Below are 15,848 nucleotides of genomic sequence, written 5' to 3'. Positions count from 1 at the left end.
ATGCTTTCATAATTATCCTGGCCTCATAAAATGAAGTAAGACGTATTCTCCATTTTCCCATTCTCCAAAATAATTTTTTAAAATATTGACATTATTTTTATCTTAGATGTTTGACTAAATCACACCTAAAACCATATAGAGCAGGCAATGTTTTTTAAGAATATTTTAAAAAACAAATTCAATATCCTTAATGGAAACAGGACAATTATGGTATTTTTTTTTTTACTCCTGTTTTTTGTTTTGTTTTGTTTTGTTTTTGGCAAATTCATCTTTTTTGCTCCTCATTCTCTGTTCCTGACTAAGATCATGTTTTTTCTGCCTGAGAATTCCCTTTAGTATTTAATTCTTTAAGTATAGTTCTGCTCCTTTGCTTTCATTTTTTAAGATTTCTTTTTATGGGAATAAAATTATAGTTTGGCAATTATTTTTACTTAGCACACTAATGGTTACATTATATTTTCCTCTGTTTTGATGGTTTTGCTTAAACATTAGTTGATGGTCTTAAATGTCAATCTTTTAAGCTTAACATACCCGTTTTCACTTGCTGCTTTAAAAATATTATTTGTCTGTCTTTGGCTCCCAGCATTTGGACTACAGTATGCGTAATCATGATTTGCTTTTATTCACTAAAGGGTGGAATTTGCAGATTTCTTGGATTTATGAGTTGAAATTTGTAATCAGTTTTGGAAAATCCTCAGTGGCTATCATATCTTGAAAAATTGCTACTGCCCAATTTTCTGTGTCTTTCTAGGAACCCTATTATAGATATGTTAGATATTTTATTGATACATGTGCATATGTACATACACACTTTTTATTCTGTACATTTTTCTGTTGATTTATATTCTAGATCAAGAACTTCCTCTCCACAAATTTGCTGTTAAATCTATCCACACAGTTCTTTATACCTGTTATTGAATTCTTCAATACCAGTATTTTAATTTTATATAAATGCCAATTATTTGGGAAACTATCCATATTTTATCTCTTTTCCCTATATGTGCCTCTATTTTTCAATTTACTGTCCTTGCATTATAACTCTAAAATCTGTTTTACCAGTTGGTCTGTTTTTATTCTTGTCTATTGACTTTCAGTCATTCAGTCTTTCCCTTGGCGTGTTTTGTTAATATTTTGAGTGATACCAGACATAATACAAAAAGCATTTTAGTACCATTTAGATCAGGTTATGTTTTCCCAAGGAGGTTTACTTTCTTCTTCACTAAGCAGTTAAGGAAAAAGCTGACCACCTTAATCCAGTTAAGCACTGACTTGGCTTGAGTCTAGGTTGCAGCTTTGGTAAGACTTCTAGCTCTGGTCTGCTCAACCTGTTACCAGCTCCACCTGTTACTAGGTCAAAGCCTTCGAGAGGTTCTACCTTAGATGTTTAGTCTTTCGAAGTGTCCTCTTTCTCCATTGATCTCTGAACTATAACCTCTTAACTCTTCACAGCTGAGCAACTGTTGAAAACTCCATCTACCTTGCTCAGCCATGCTTGGTCTCCTAATAATAAGCCCATCAAAGTTATTCTTCATTTCTGTTACAATGTTTTGTTTTGTTTTGTTTTTATCTTTAGGATTTCTTTTTGATTCTTTCTTATGATTTCCATCTCTCCACTTACATTGCCCATCTGTTCCAGTGTGTTGTCTGCTGTAGCCATTTGAGCCCTTAGCATATGAATCATAGTTGTTTTAGATTCCCAATCTGATAATTCCAGCCTCCCTATCAGGTCTGGTTCTGCTGCTGTTCTCTCTCTTCAAATTGTGGTTTGTTTGTTTATTGCCTTTTGGTGTACTTGGTAATTTTTTTCTTGATGGCTAGATATGATGTACTGTGCAAAAGGAACTGCTATAAATAGACCATTAGGAATATGGTGGGGAGGTGTGGGGGTGGGGCAGGATCTACGGTCCTAGGATTAGGCCTTAGTCTTTTAGTGAGCCTGTGCCTCTAGACTATGAACTTCATAAGTATTTCTCCTGTTTTGTTTTGTTTTGTTTTGTTTTGTTTTCTCCTTGATTAGCTAGGAAAGCATGCCTACTGTGGGTGGGGGTTAGATTCATCAATCATCCTCTAGATCAGTTAGGCTCTGATAATACCCTAGCAGGTTAGACTCTGGTTAACTAGTTTCCTTGTGGACAGGCCTTGTTAAAGAAGAATGCTCTGGCATATTTGAAAATCGTTCCTTCTTCCTGTTCACCTGCCTGAAGCCAGAGGGTATTTTTCTCTGATATCTACTCTGGGAATCTGCTCAAGATATTCTGGAGGAATATCTTGTGGGAACCTTCCTAGGACAGCATCCCCCTGGAGTTTTTAATTGTCAAAATTGTCCTCGCGAGGCCTCCAGCAGCTTGTCGGGTACAGGTCGGGTTTTCCTTTTACTGCCCAGGTTCCCACATTCAGGAAGCTCTGACTCCTGATCTTTGCTTGTCTCTCTCCAATTGTGGGCGCCCTGGATTGCCTGTGTCCCCTCTCTTTTATGGATCCAAGAAGAGTTGTTGACATTTCCATCTGTGCAGTTTTTGACTTATCAGGATGGGGAGTGGTGATTTCCACACTCCTTCCATGCAGAACCAGAGACTGGAAGCATTCAGTCTGCATAGGATTCCATCTTGGCTGTCTAGAGCTGTCTCTGACTTCAGAGTGCAGCAAACACCACATATGGAAAAGCCAGAGCGTCAGACACTGTTCTCCGTGTCTCCTTTTTTTTTTTTTTAAAGATTTTATTTATTTATTTGACAGAGAGAGATCACAAGCAGGCAGAGAGGCAGGTAGAGAGAGAGGAGGAAGCAGGCTCCCCGCTGAGCAGAGAGCCCGATGCGGGGCTCGATCCCAGGACCCCGAGATCATGACCCAAGCCCAAGGCAGCGGCTTAACCCACTGAGCCACCCAGGCGCCCCTCCGTGTCTCCTTTTATACTTGGAACCTGATCTCCAATACTCTAATGTGTTTCCTTTCTGTCTTTCTGTCCCTATGAGACTCGCTAACACTCTGCTATTTTCAAGACTCTTGGGCACTATATCTCACTTTGAGTGTGACTTATACCCCATATTCAGATAGGAGAAAAAAATAAACTGCAAAATGTTTTCACACATCTCCAAAAGTTTTGCTTTCTTGGGAAATTTTTTCCCTTAAGTCTAGGAGTGCTTCATCTGCCCCCTAATATTAAAAAAAAAAAAAAAAACAAACAAAAAAAAAAAAAAAAAAAAAAACACATACATTTAAGTACATTTAATATTTTCTTTGTCTTTCTAATCTTTGGGAGAAACAGGAAATTGCTACATGGCTTTTTATAACTTTTAGAGGTGGCTACTTAGATTGTTGGTAACATGCTCACTGGCAATTACCTTTTTTCTCAAATTATGTTCATCCTATCCAAAACATTCACCAAGTCTCACTTTCACTACATAGTTCAAAAAATTTACAATTTCCATTATGATTTCTTTTAGATTCAGGTTTTTTAGAAAGGTTTGCTATTTTTTAGGCATTTGAGGATTCTCCAGTTATCTCTTTGCTATTGGTTTCTAGTGTAGCCAATTTATTCTGTAAGGAGGGGGAGACGAACAATGAGAGACTGTGGACTCTGAGAAACAAACTGAGGGTTTTGGAGGGGAGGGGGTTGGCAGGTTGGGTGAGCCTGGTGGTGGGTATTAAGGAGGGCACATATTGCATGGAACACTGGGTGTGGTGCATAAACAATGAATTCTGGAACACTGAAAAAAAATAAAATAAAATTTTTAAAAAAGTATGTTGTCTCATATTCTATATCTTTACTTTTTTAAAAAATTTCTTTGTTCTAATACTAACAGAAATATGTGAAGAGTTTCCCAGATTTGTGGTAGTGGCTACTTTTTAAAATTTTCTATCAGTTTTTGCTTTACATAGTATGAACCTGTTATTATATGCATAGAAATTTAGAATTGATGATTCAGACAGATTGACCCCATCATTATGGTGAGGTATTTTTCTTCAGCTCTAGTAATTCTATTTGCCTTAAAGTCATCTCTGATGTTAGCAAAGCTCTACCAACTGTCTTATTGCTGTTTTAATTTGGTATATTTCCCATACTTTTGCAAAAGTATGTGCTTTTAAAAATTTTAATTTTAAATTGTAATTAGTTAATGTACCATCTGATATTAGTTTCAGGTGCACAATACAGTGATTCACTGCTTCCATAGACCACCTTTTGCAACGACATGGATGGAGCTAGAGAATATCATGCTAAGCAAAATAAGGCAGTCAGAGAAAGACAAATGCTCCATGATTTCACTCACATGTGGAATTTAAGAAACAAAACAAACTAGCATAAGGAAAAAGAGAGAGAGAGAGAGAGAGGTAAACCAAGAAACAGACACTTGACTATAGAGAAAAAAATACTGTCTGCTTTCTAGTTTCAGGTATATCTTTTTAAAGCCACCTATATTTAGATTCCATTTTTTTAATCCAGAGTGACCATTTTTGATTTTTTATTTTCCTTAGAATTACTGGATTTATTTATATATTTGGATTTATGTATATTTATTGCACTATGATTTTTTCCTCTTCTTTCTTAACTATTGAATTGAGCAAGTTATTTTAAATTTATTTTTCTCCTCTATGAGATTGTTAGTTACAGACTTGTTTTTATTCCTTTATTGCTCAAGAGACTACAACATGAATCTTTGACTTAATAAGATTTACTGTGAGTACTTTGCTATGACCCTTAAAATGCTAAAATTTTAAAATAATGGGGCATCATAGACCCCTCCTTTTGTGTTACTGTTTTGTGTAACCTTTTGTGTTACTGTTGCCAAACATTTTAATTTAAGTGTACATATAAATCAAACAACAAACACTATTATTAATATTTTGTATGTTTAGGCTTTTTATTGTTCTTTGTATTTTCTTGCATTTCCATGATTCTTCCAAGGGCAAGTGAGAGAAGCTAACACAGGGATAAATCAAAGAAATTGAAAAGGAAAGGAAAGAGTATTAAAACCCACTGATTTACTACTACATGTCAGGGAGTGCATACTGTGTTGGTAACAATAAAATTAATCATTCATTTCCTGCATACCATAAGCCAGGCACTATCTAACTCTCTATATTCAGTATACGTTTAAAGCTTTAGAAAAAAACCTGGAATTTGGTTTAGCCCCTTATGGAAATAGGGAAAGTTCACCTTTCAGCTATCAAGTATATATAGTATGTCCTTCCTTTTATGTGCTAGGAATTATTGTGTTAGAGATATACCAAAGAAGTAAATAGGCAAAATCCTGGTCATTCTGGTGGCTACTTTTTAGTCTGAGAAGATAGGCAATAAAAGCAAGCTAATATATGAATGATTATATGATGTGAGAGATGATGTTAAGTGCTATGGAAAAAAATAAAATATACATTTGGTTTGCTGTTTTATATAGGACTGAGATCACCTCAGAGACAAAGTTTTATTTGATCAAATTCCTGTAGAAAATTTCAGGCTTTAAAAATAAATTAGGGCTCAGAAAAGTTAAAAATTACAAAAATTCATGAAACTAATAAAATGCAGAGTCAGTCTCCTCAATTACGAAGTCTGGGTTTATTCCACTACTCCATAGAGGTGGAAAGACTAGAGGTAGGGAATACGGAGGGGAAGAAAAAAAAATCAGGCCAGGAACTAATTTTAGCTTTTTCCATATTAATATTTTCTAAACTTACCAGTTTGGTTTTATTTCATCTATCCTGCTTCCTTGCTTAATGGCAAGGAAAATTCTTATTTCTCAAAATCAATGTATATATAAGATGTCCCCCCAATTTTTTTTTTTTTAAGATTTTATTTATTTATTTGACAGAGAGAAATCACAAGTAAGCAGAGAGGCAGGCAGAGAGAGAGGAGGAAGCAGGCTCCCTGCTGAGCAGAAAGCCCGATGCGGGGCTCAAACCCAGGACCTGGGATCATGACCTGAGCCGAAGGCAGCGGCTTAACCCACTGAGCCACCCAGGCGCCCCTGTCCCCCAAATTTTAATGCAACTATAAACTTAAATAGATAAATAGATAGAGTTACCTGCCTATTCATATAAATGACCAATCTTTTCATGTTGTACATGAGGAAACAAGGATACACACATTTTAAATTTAGTCAAAGCTCACTTAAGAATCTCTCTCTGTTTTCTTGTAATCAGAGTCAATCAATACCAATTTAAAATACATACTTTGATGAGAAAGACCAGCGAACATTGCTTTTATGTGAGGAAGTGTCAACCAACAAAAGTCCAAACTGTAAGCTTTAAAACATAATATGTGTGTTTACTTGGGGTCTTAGGGATTGCAATCGGGGAGACACAGATGCCAAACTTGAAAGTGTTCTCCAGAGAGACACAGGAAGCTAGAGATTTGAAGAGGGAAGGAGGGAAGTTGCGGGTTTTGTTTTGAATGAAATGTGATTGGTGCTGCTTTAGCTACAGTTACCACTAATCTATGTGTGCTTGGTTGCTTAGGCTAGTGTAAGGCAGAAAGTCCATTTACATCCATTTTCACATATAGCAGGTGACTTGGCTTTTAGCCACATTTAGTACAAATTCTGAGAATCTGAGACAGAAAACATGTATAAGCCCCACTTCCTCAATGTCTTCCTGGCTCCATTTTCTATGAGCCCCTTAGCAATGCTTTCTCCATTTTATTCTCTCTATTATCAGTGGAAATATAGATTGTGTTTTAAAACATCTCCTGCTTGGGGCCGGGTCGCTCAGAGGGACTTGTCTGGGGTTTTCTGATTGAGGTGACATTCCCATAACATTCAATCAGTTTAAAAACGTTCTGTTCTTGGGGTCATGCAGCCAGTCCCCTTCCTGGCCTCTCTGGCAGCTGCCAACCTGCTTTGTGTCCCGTGGGTCTGTCTGGATCCATCACATAAACGGAATCCTGTGGTTCGGAAAAAAAAAAAAAAAAATCTCCTATTTTTTTGTATATGTGTTTTCCATCTCTCCCAAAACTTCACTGAACATTATTTTACATGGAAAGGATCTCATTGCAGTGGGGATGTGAGAGAGGGTAGGACTAATGAAAAGAAACTGAATTCCACGGAAGAGTAATCTTGTATGCACTAGGTAGGGTTGTCAGATAGAATGCAGAACACCCAGCTAAATGTATCAAATAAATGAGGCGATGAACAACAAGTAAGTTCTTTGTTTAGATATATCCCGAATATTGGATGGAACACTCTTTTTTTTTTTTTTAAACAGAGGTCAAGGTTGAGACCTGTATTCAGGAAACACATGTTCTTTTTTTTTTTTTTAAGATTTTATTGATTTATTCAACACACAGAGAGAGAGATCACAAGTAGGCAGAGAAGCAGGCAGAGAGAGAGGGGGAAGCAGGCTCCTTGCTGTGCAGAGAGCCCAATGCGGGGCTCGATCCCAGGACCCTGAGATCATGACCTGAGCCGAAGGTAGAGGCTTAACCCACTGAGCCACCCAGGCGCCCCGGATGGAACACTCTTATACTAAAAAAAAAAAAGTTTTTACCTGAAATTCAAATGTAACTTAAAATTTTGCATTTCCATTTATTAAATATGACGACCCTAGCATTAGGAACAACTCAGAAACTGAGCCAATTCAGCAGAAACAGAACTTGGACTCAGAAGGAAAATAGACTGTCATGAAATAGGCCATCTTACTCTTTTCTGTGACTTCAAGAGTTTTGGATGTCGAAAAGTCATAGACAGGATATTAGAGGTTGTGGGGAGGAGGTGGTTGCGATAATCCAATCTAGTTATTGGGGGTAGGGACAGGAAACTTCACTTGAAATTTGAATTCTTTTTATATAAAAAAATACCTTTATAATAACATTCTTTTCTCTGAAAGCAGTACGTTGAGTTTCCTAGGTTTAATTAATTGATTGAGCTTTAATACCTCTCTCTTGTCTTAATCTCTTTAAGTAACTACATTGGAAGATCCTTCCAGTTCTGTCTTTCTGTTCCATAAAGGCAAATCCATACATATGTACAATGTGCACGTGACAGAACACCTTAAATGCAGCTTAACGAGAAGACTGATTCTAAAGAAAACAGTTTTAATGATGCTTGTTAATCATTATGGTGATTCTTTTAGAATTTAATTATGGTATATTCTCGCTACATGGCATATTTTAGAAATCATCCCAAGTATTTATCAATCGGTATTTTCAAATGTAAATAAATATGTATGTGTAAAACCATGCTGAAGTTAGTCACATAGAGTAAACATGACTTAATGATATTCGTGGGCAAACTAGTACATACTTGAAACCATATTGTATAGTGTGTTATATTGATAGAGATGTCAAGTTAGAAAGTGTTTATTAACATTGCTAAAGATATAAGAATAAAACAGCAATAAGGAAACAAATAATTTTACAAAATCATAAATTTATATCGATATCATATTGAAATGATTAATACATTGATACAAATTACTATGACTGCAGTATTATTTGCTAGTTAACTATTAATTGGATATATCCATTGTGTTTCTGTATAAGTCAGTTTTAGTGAGTATAGCTGACATGGGTGATCTAAGTCTATAATTAAACTTTGATTATTCACTTTTATTTTGCAATGTCATGATGAATTTCTCCTTCATATAAAATTTCATTTGAGTATTTTTTTCACAACTAAAATAAAAATACACAAAATGATGGAAACCCAAGCTATATGAAAGTAACTACAATTACTAGTAACTGTCAAATAGAAATTAACAAACTGTTTTTACCTAGCAATAGAGGCTTTGAGTGCACTAAGCTTGTCAAAAATGTTTAAAGGAAGTTTGCATTTATATTCCAGTGCCCTGCTTCTAAAGGTCATTTTTCTAAAGAATGCACAAAAAGACAAAGAAGATCGTTTATTCTCATATTACCCTCTCATCAAAACTAGAACTGAATTGTCATAGGGAAATATGATATTGGCGACATTTTATAAGACAGTGACATCTATTTTACCTGGAGCTTTTAATGTTTCAGACTTACGAGATAGAAGAAAAAATAAGATCTAACATTTAATATTTTGCCTACTCTGTGCTTGTATCCTTCAGGTTCTCCACAGGAAATAGATTTCACATTTAAACAGTATATTTGAAATATATCTGAGGAAATATTAAGGAAAGAACTATTTACAAAACGTGGGCAGTTAAGGAAAACCAGAAAGGTTGGGTAAAGCATGAGAGGGCTAGCAGGAGCTATGAGCTAATGTTCAGATTTGAAGAGGCAAGAGGATGAAGCAATCACTAGAACCTGGAAATATATAGGGGTAAGAGGGGGCTCTGAGGTAGGAGGTGTGGTGTCTAACAGACTTCTCAGGAGTCAGTGGAATACTTCTCAACTTTCTCCTTCCAAAGTGTCCTTTCCAGCGGCTTCCCACTGGTCACACCCAGCCCTAGGGTAAAGGAGCTCTTGATACAGTTTATCACCTTAACTTCTCAGGAAACACAATAGGGGGGGAGGGAAGAAGAGGAGATCTGGAGTAGCAAATAAAAATATCCAGTATCACCCACCTCTTTTGCTTTTCAGTATTTATTCCTATCTTTTTCATGACGAAAATTTTGTGTACCCATACAAAATATTTCATTTTATCATATTTCATTTAATCATGGGATGAGAGCACTGTAGATAGACTCCCACTTAAAACATGAAATTTTAGCCACCTCCATTTCTTAATAAAAGGAGGAGGGAAAGAAACAATTCACATAAAACTTGCCATTAACAGTCCCATGTCTATAACTTCCGTCTTTCAACATCCATTTAAGACCCCTATTACTCTCTCAATCACCTAAAATGGATAAGATTCTTTACCAGCTGGGGTGGCCCAAACCTTCATTCTTGAGATCTGAGTCTTTGCTGTCTCTGTCTTTAAGGGGCAGGTGGAGATAGGTAGGGAGAGATAGGTGGCTATGTGATCACCTCACAGAAAAATCCCAAAAATGTGGAGGTGTGAGGAAACCACAGATAAGGGGACCATTTAGACCACCCTACCCTAGTATGTGGGGTACAGGACCACCCTGCCCTAGGTGTGTAGGGTGGGTGTCTTTATGATAATCACTTGCTACCAACAAGGAATAACCAGACTCTAAAAAGGAAGTAAGCCATTGAAGATGTTATCACTAGTCCTTGCTCATTGCTCAAAGGATTTAAGTTCCCTGATTAGCTTTCTGTAAAAGACCAATCCTTAAAGGCCCTCACTGGCAACCCTCGCTCTTGAGAGCCTTTTCTGTATCTTCACTTAATAAACTTCTATTGCTTTACTCACTTTCCTTTGTCTGGGAGACTCATTCTTTGACTCCACGAGACCAGAACCTAGCTCTCCTACATCACAGTGTTCCATTGACTATCACTGAGTAAAGGGGTGCTAGAAGTACTAAAAGCCAGTGAGTCCTCTGGTTCCAGACATTATCTTCCTTGTCCCATTGTGTAGCAGCTGTTGATTTTTTTCCTTGATAATGGAGATTGATCACTTCTGAAGAGTGACCCTCTTCTCTGCATGGCATGAAAAGCAGAGAGAGCAATTTCAGTTTATTTCCAGGGGTGTTACTGTGTTCCCCAATAGAAGCATTTCTTCCTTGGACATTAGGATTTCAAAAGCCACTGAAATCAAAGGCACAGAGACAAGTAGCAAAAATCTTTCCAGTGATTCACTTTTTTCCCAGTGATTTACTTTACATAATAGTAAGAACGGTTTCACTTTCAACCCATTAGTTTCAATGTTGTATGTATCTAGTTTTTTAGTGAAGATAATATCATAAGTGGCTTTTGGTCTATGACATATGCTACATGAGGAATGGGGAATACCATGACTTCTCTCCCAGCAGTGCTGTAACCAAGCTTTTAGCTGGTTGTTCACCATTCTAAAAGTTAGCTGCAAATGAATCATAAGCATATGCTAAGAAGTGAATTCCGTGGATGTCAACTCATTGCTTTCATTGCTTTACTTTTTTGACTGGTGGTGATGGTATGTGACATATAATAGAAATGGATATCTGGCAGTCCTTGAATATCACTGGCAGAGTGTTACAACAGGAAGGCTTATTTGCATTCCAGACATCTGTCTAGCCCTGTGTGGGATATAGATGATAGATATGATAATAGGGGCTCATGTAATCCAGCGTGCTACCAGGTGGATAGGTCTTCTTTTGGAAAATAATACTGTATAAGATGACCAGAATTAGACTCTGGGGTCTGACAACAGATAGATTAGTCTTGGTAAAGATAATTTCAGCCATAGCTGAAAATTATGAATGGCTTTTATGTTAACCTTCACGAACTACCTGATATAGGATTCTGTCAGACAAGCAGAAAAATATCTGGAAAAGAATCAATGACATCCATATAAAGGGTCATGGTCTTCAACCTTTTATTTTAAGCCTTCCCTGAAATGGATCTTTTCTGATATTCGTCTTCAAGAATACAGTTATCTTCAATATCAATGCCTATACTCACAAGTCCATTCAGTTACTTATTGGCCAGACTTAATCACCAATCGGGCAAATTATTTCACTGTGAAGCCTTGATCCACCTTCCAACCCATTAGCCAACCTGGGTATTTTTCTTAGACAGTCTCTCCTTCCACATGAAGGGGACAAACAGATCTACTGCCCCAAGTGCTTCCACTGGGAGGATTTCCCTTTATTCGTAACTTTCAGGCCTCCCTTGAGTGGAGCTATAATACAGCAGCTATCCACTTTCAGATAATGTCAATGTACTGTGCAGGTGTATGTTTTTCCTCCAACATAATACAATCACAGGGAACTCCTTGGGAAACTTGAGCTGTGATGTGAAGGAGAGGCAGTAAAGCAGAAGGAACAGCTACTATGCATTTCTAAGGTATTTGCTTATGCATTGTACTTGCTTCATCTGGTCTGGCTTTGTTAATGTTCTGACACACCTCACCTCTGGTTTTCAGTAGATGTTGGAAATACAGACCGGATTTTATGTTTAGTGAGTTAAATAATGCCCAAATCACCATAGACATCTTAGGTCACAGTTTTATGTGGTGCTTTATTATTAGGAATTTGGATTCTAGAAACATTCCAGGAGCAATTTTTCAAATGGCCCCTGAGGTCAGCAGGAGGAACATTTTACAGCGGGAATATGTAGATTACCTGGGTGAGGGGATTTCCTGATGTTGAACCCACAAAAACTTTTTTTCCTGGAGAAAGGGAGCATGGCCTTGGTATAAAACTCTTAAGTCTGAGCTCTGAGTCTTCTTGAGGTCTGTCAGAGATTCCACTGCCAGCTCCTATTTTTTTCTACTTCAGAGAGGGGCGACTTTTTCTATGAAGGGACAGATAGTAAATATTTCAGGCTTCATGAGCTATCCAGTCTCTGTCACAACTATCCGTCTTAGCTGTAGCATGAAAGCATCCAGAGACAATAAATAAAGAAGTATAGCTATATGCCAATAAAAGCTGCTTTATGGACATGGGAATTTGGATTGCGTGTAATTTTCCTATGTCATAAAATGCTCTTCTTATTTTGATATTTTTTCACCTACTTAATAATAGAAAAACTATACTGGGTCCATAGACTGTACAAAAGCAGAGGGGCCAGATTTGGCCTGGGGACTGTAGTCTGGCATCCCTGATGTAGGGGGTTGTGAGGCCCAAGTGGCAGGGCAGCTTGAACTGCAGGCTAGACCTCCTGAATAAATTGCTCTTGTCTCGGAAACAAACAGTTTTACGGGTTACCCGTAAAAGTATTGAAGTAGCATACCAAAATGTGGTGTGAATCGCCTTTAAAATCCAGACACCATGAAGCATGGTGACTCCCTCTTTGGGGTAGATGATGGGACAACTTACCTCTTACTTTAGAAAGGATAGTCTGCTATTATAAAGAACCATAGGCTCCTAGCAACTCTACAATGTGGCAGGCCCGTAAACATTTATAGAATTTATCTCTCATTGTCTGGCAGACATGAATCCTACTGGGGCATCTAGAATCTTTATGGCTCCTGAATGCCATATCTGTTTGGCGTGGTATTTTCAATATAAGTGAGTATCACAGAAGATGTTCTGTGATATATCAAGAAGATCAAGTTCCCTCTAGACCACAGGATAGTAGCTGAAGATCGGACGTAGGCTTGTGACAGCGCAGTAAATGCGTACCGCTCCCTGCGACACAGAAATCCAAATTGCTTCTTACTGCATGTGCTTATAGAAAAAAAATTTAAACGCTATTTCATTAGGTGCACATCTGGTGATTTGTTTCAGTAATAACCTATCTGGAACTGCAGCAGTATGACAGAATTTGTTTATCTTTCTCCAGGTAATAGATTATAGAAACAGTCCAGGCATGATTCTGGGTTTAAATAGGGTTAGGAACCCAGGTCTTCCCATGTGTTGATGAACTCTTCCTGAGTGTTGGGTGTTTTTGTCTGCTCAATTCACCACTGTGTCTGTATCTTACTTAGCAGGAAAGAGTAAAAAGAAAGTGAAGGATGTCCATTCCTTCGAGCAGCACATTTTGGGAAATAAACCCATCACTTCCATTAATATCCCATTGGCCAAAACTTAGTCACCAGGCCAGAACCAGCAACAGGAGGGAAGTCTGGGTAACATATATTTAGCTGGCTCCCCATGCCCCAGACTTAGGGATTCTAACAGTAATAAAAGATGAGTGAATGAGTGCTGGGCTAGTGTCTAATTTATTTTTATATAAGAACAATTTTTTAAGAGAATTCCAACTTTTTGTCCAAATAACCAGGACTCATTCATAGGTATTACTAGATTTAACACAACAATTAAGTATCTTAACGGATAATAGATGATTAAAACTAGAGAAAAATTTGAGATGATTTAATCCTAAACCTTTTCACATAAGGATAAAGTGAATCTCAGAAAAAAGGAAATTTATTTAATGCAGCAGAACTTCTTCCTGGAGGACTGGGACTGCTTCCCAGTTCTCCAACTTTATAGTCTCTCCCCTTTCCTTCAGCCCCTCCTGCTGATCATGTTACATCTCCATTTTGTGTATGGATAAAAAGAAGCATGGTACGTAGTCTGGCTGCTAGAGTCTAACCCATAGGAACCAATAATCTAATAAAAAAAAACATGTATGCAAATAATTAAGAACAAATTAAAACATAATAAAATAAGTAACTTCATAAAATGTTGAAACAAAGAAAAAGTATTGCATTCCCATGTGTGAAAGATAGGATGGTCAATGCATGAGGTATCTTTGGTATCAAGCATACCTTTGTAAGAAGACTATATTAATTACAACATTAAAAATAATAAATGAAGGACTACTTCTGTTCTCTAAAGAATTTCAAATTCAAATTGGGCTACATTGGACAAAAAATGTAAGCACCAAACAATAAGATAAAATTTAATTTATAGTAATGTATTGAAGACTTAATTAGCAGCATATCTTTATATTCTGCCAAAAATGCTAATAGAGTTTATTTACATGATCAGCATCTACCATCAAGATGCACTACTCAAAGTACTGAGTCTAAAATTGTGAACACCACAGAATTTTATCTCTAAGAAACTAAATGGAGTTTAGAGACCTCATGAGTCAATATAAGTAAAGTGCTTATATTGTGCCTGACATATTGGAAATGCTATACGAGTTGATATTTCAGTATTGTTCTTTAGTATTATTAGTAGTATTTCTTTTTCTCATAACAAATATTCACATCTACAGTTTTGTTGATTTTTGATTGGCCACATGCTAATCATCAAGACATCTATAATGTTCCACTGGGTTATGGTTATGCCTCATGTAAATTTTCTTATATGAATAAATATATTCACTCAGTGGCCATTTTTAACTAACTTTCATGTGATAGTAACTGTAAATATGTTATGGATGTTATATCATATAGCAGTTATGTGGATAGGAAATGAATTCTAAAATTATAAGTTATAAAATGTTATATATACAGTATATGTCAGACTTATAGAGAAAGTTATGACTAATTTTCTTTTGAGAATAAAATTCATCCTCTATTTTTATGGGGTGTGGTACATGAACTGAAACTTAGGTTTCTTGTCAGACACATAGTTCAGGAACGGGAGGAGCATATGGGGATGAGACCAGAGATGGTACATTCCATAGAAGGAGGCAACAGTAAGGAAAAGCATGGGCATTTTGGAAGATTTAAGTAATTTTGGGATGGGATATGGTTCTGAACAGGATGAGCAGAAAGGAGGAAAAGGAATGCAAAAGTTGGCCTTGAAATACCTTATATGCTAAGTTAGAGTTTGATTTCTCCTCCAATCGAATGGAAACCATTTAATGGGGAGTAAAATGATAAGACTTGTCCTTTAGAAAAATTCTATATTTTGTGTAAGGTAAAGGTCAGAGAGTGGCAAAACTGAGAGCAAGGAAACTCATTATATGACATTATTGAAGTTTAAAAGATGAAAAGTGAACCAAGAGAGTAGGCTATGGAAAAGATGATGTTCTTGAAGAAATACATAATCACCTAGTTTCAGATTGAATTTAAGATGCATTTCCAGACCTTTTGGGAATAAAATTTAAAGTGTAGGATGTCTTATAAATAAACTTTAGCATTAATTTGGGTAAAAATAAACAAGTGCGCACGTGCACGTGCGTGCGCGCACGTGTGTGTGTGTGCGTGAATTGCAGTATCTTAAGGGGTGCTATTATAGTTTCTATTTTCAGTTTTGCCAAAAGAATTTTTAGTATAATGGGCTGAGAATACTTGATCCGAAACATGTTTCAGCTGACTTTCCTCTAGATTTTCATGATTCAAAGTAAGGTGTGTACTGTTACTTCCACCGGTATTTCATTTAACATATTATTAATGGATTTAATCTGAAAGCTAAATACTTGGGTTTTGCCCATGGAGTTGATAAGACATGGCAGAGCAGGTCACACTTGCCATCAATGTCATTGATCTTTA

Source organism: Lutra lutra, chromosome 12, assembly GCF_902655055.1.
Source record: "Lutra lutra chromosome 12, mLutLut1.2, whole genome shotgun sequence".
Classification (NCBI taxonomy): Eukaryota; Metazoa; Chordata; class Mammalia; order Carnivora; family Mustelidae; genus Lutra; species Lutra lutra.
The sequence above is the reverse complement of the archived record's forward strand: the minus strand, read 5'-3'. Positions refer to the sequence as shown.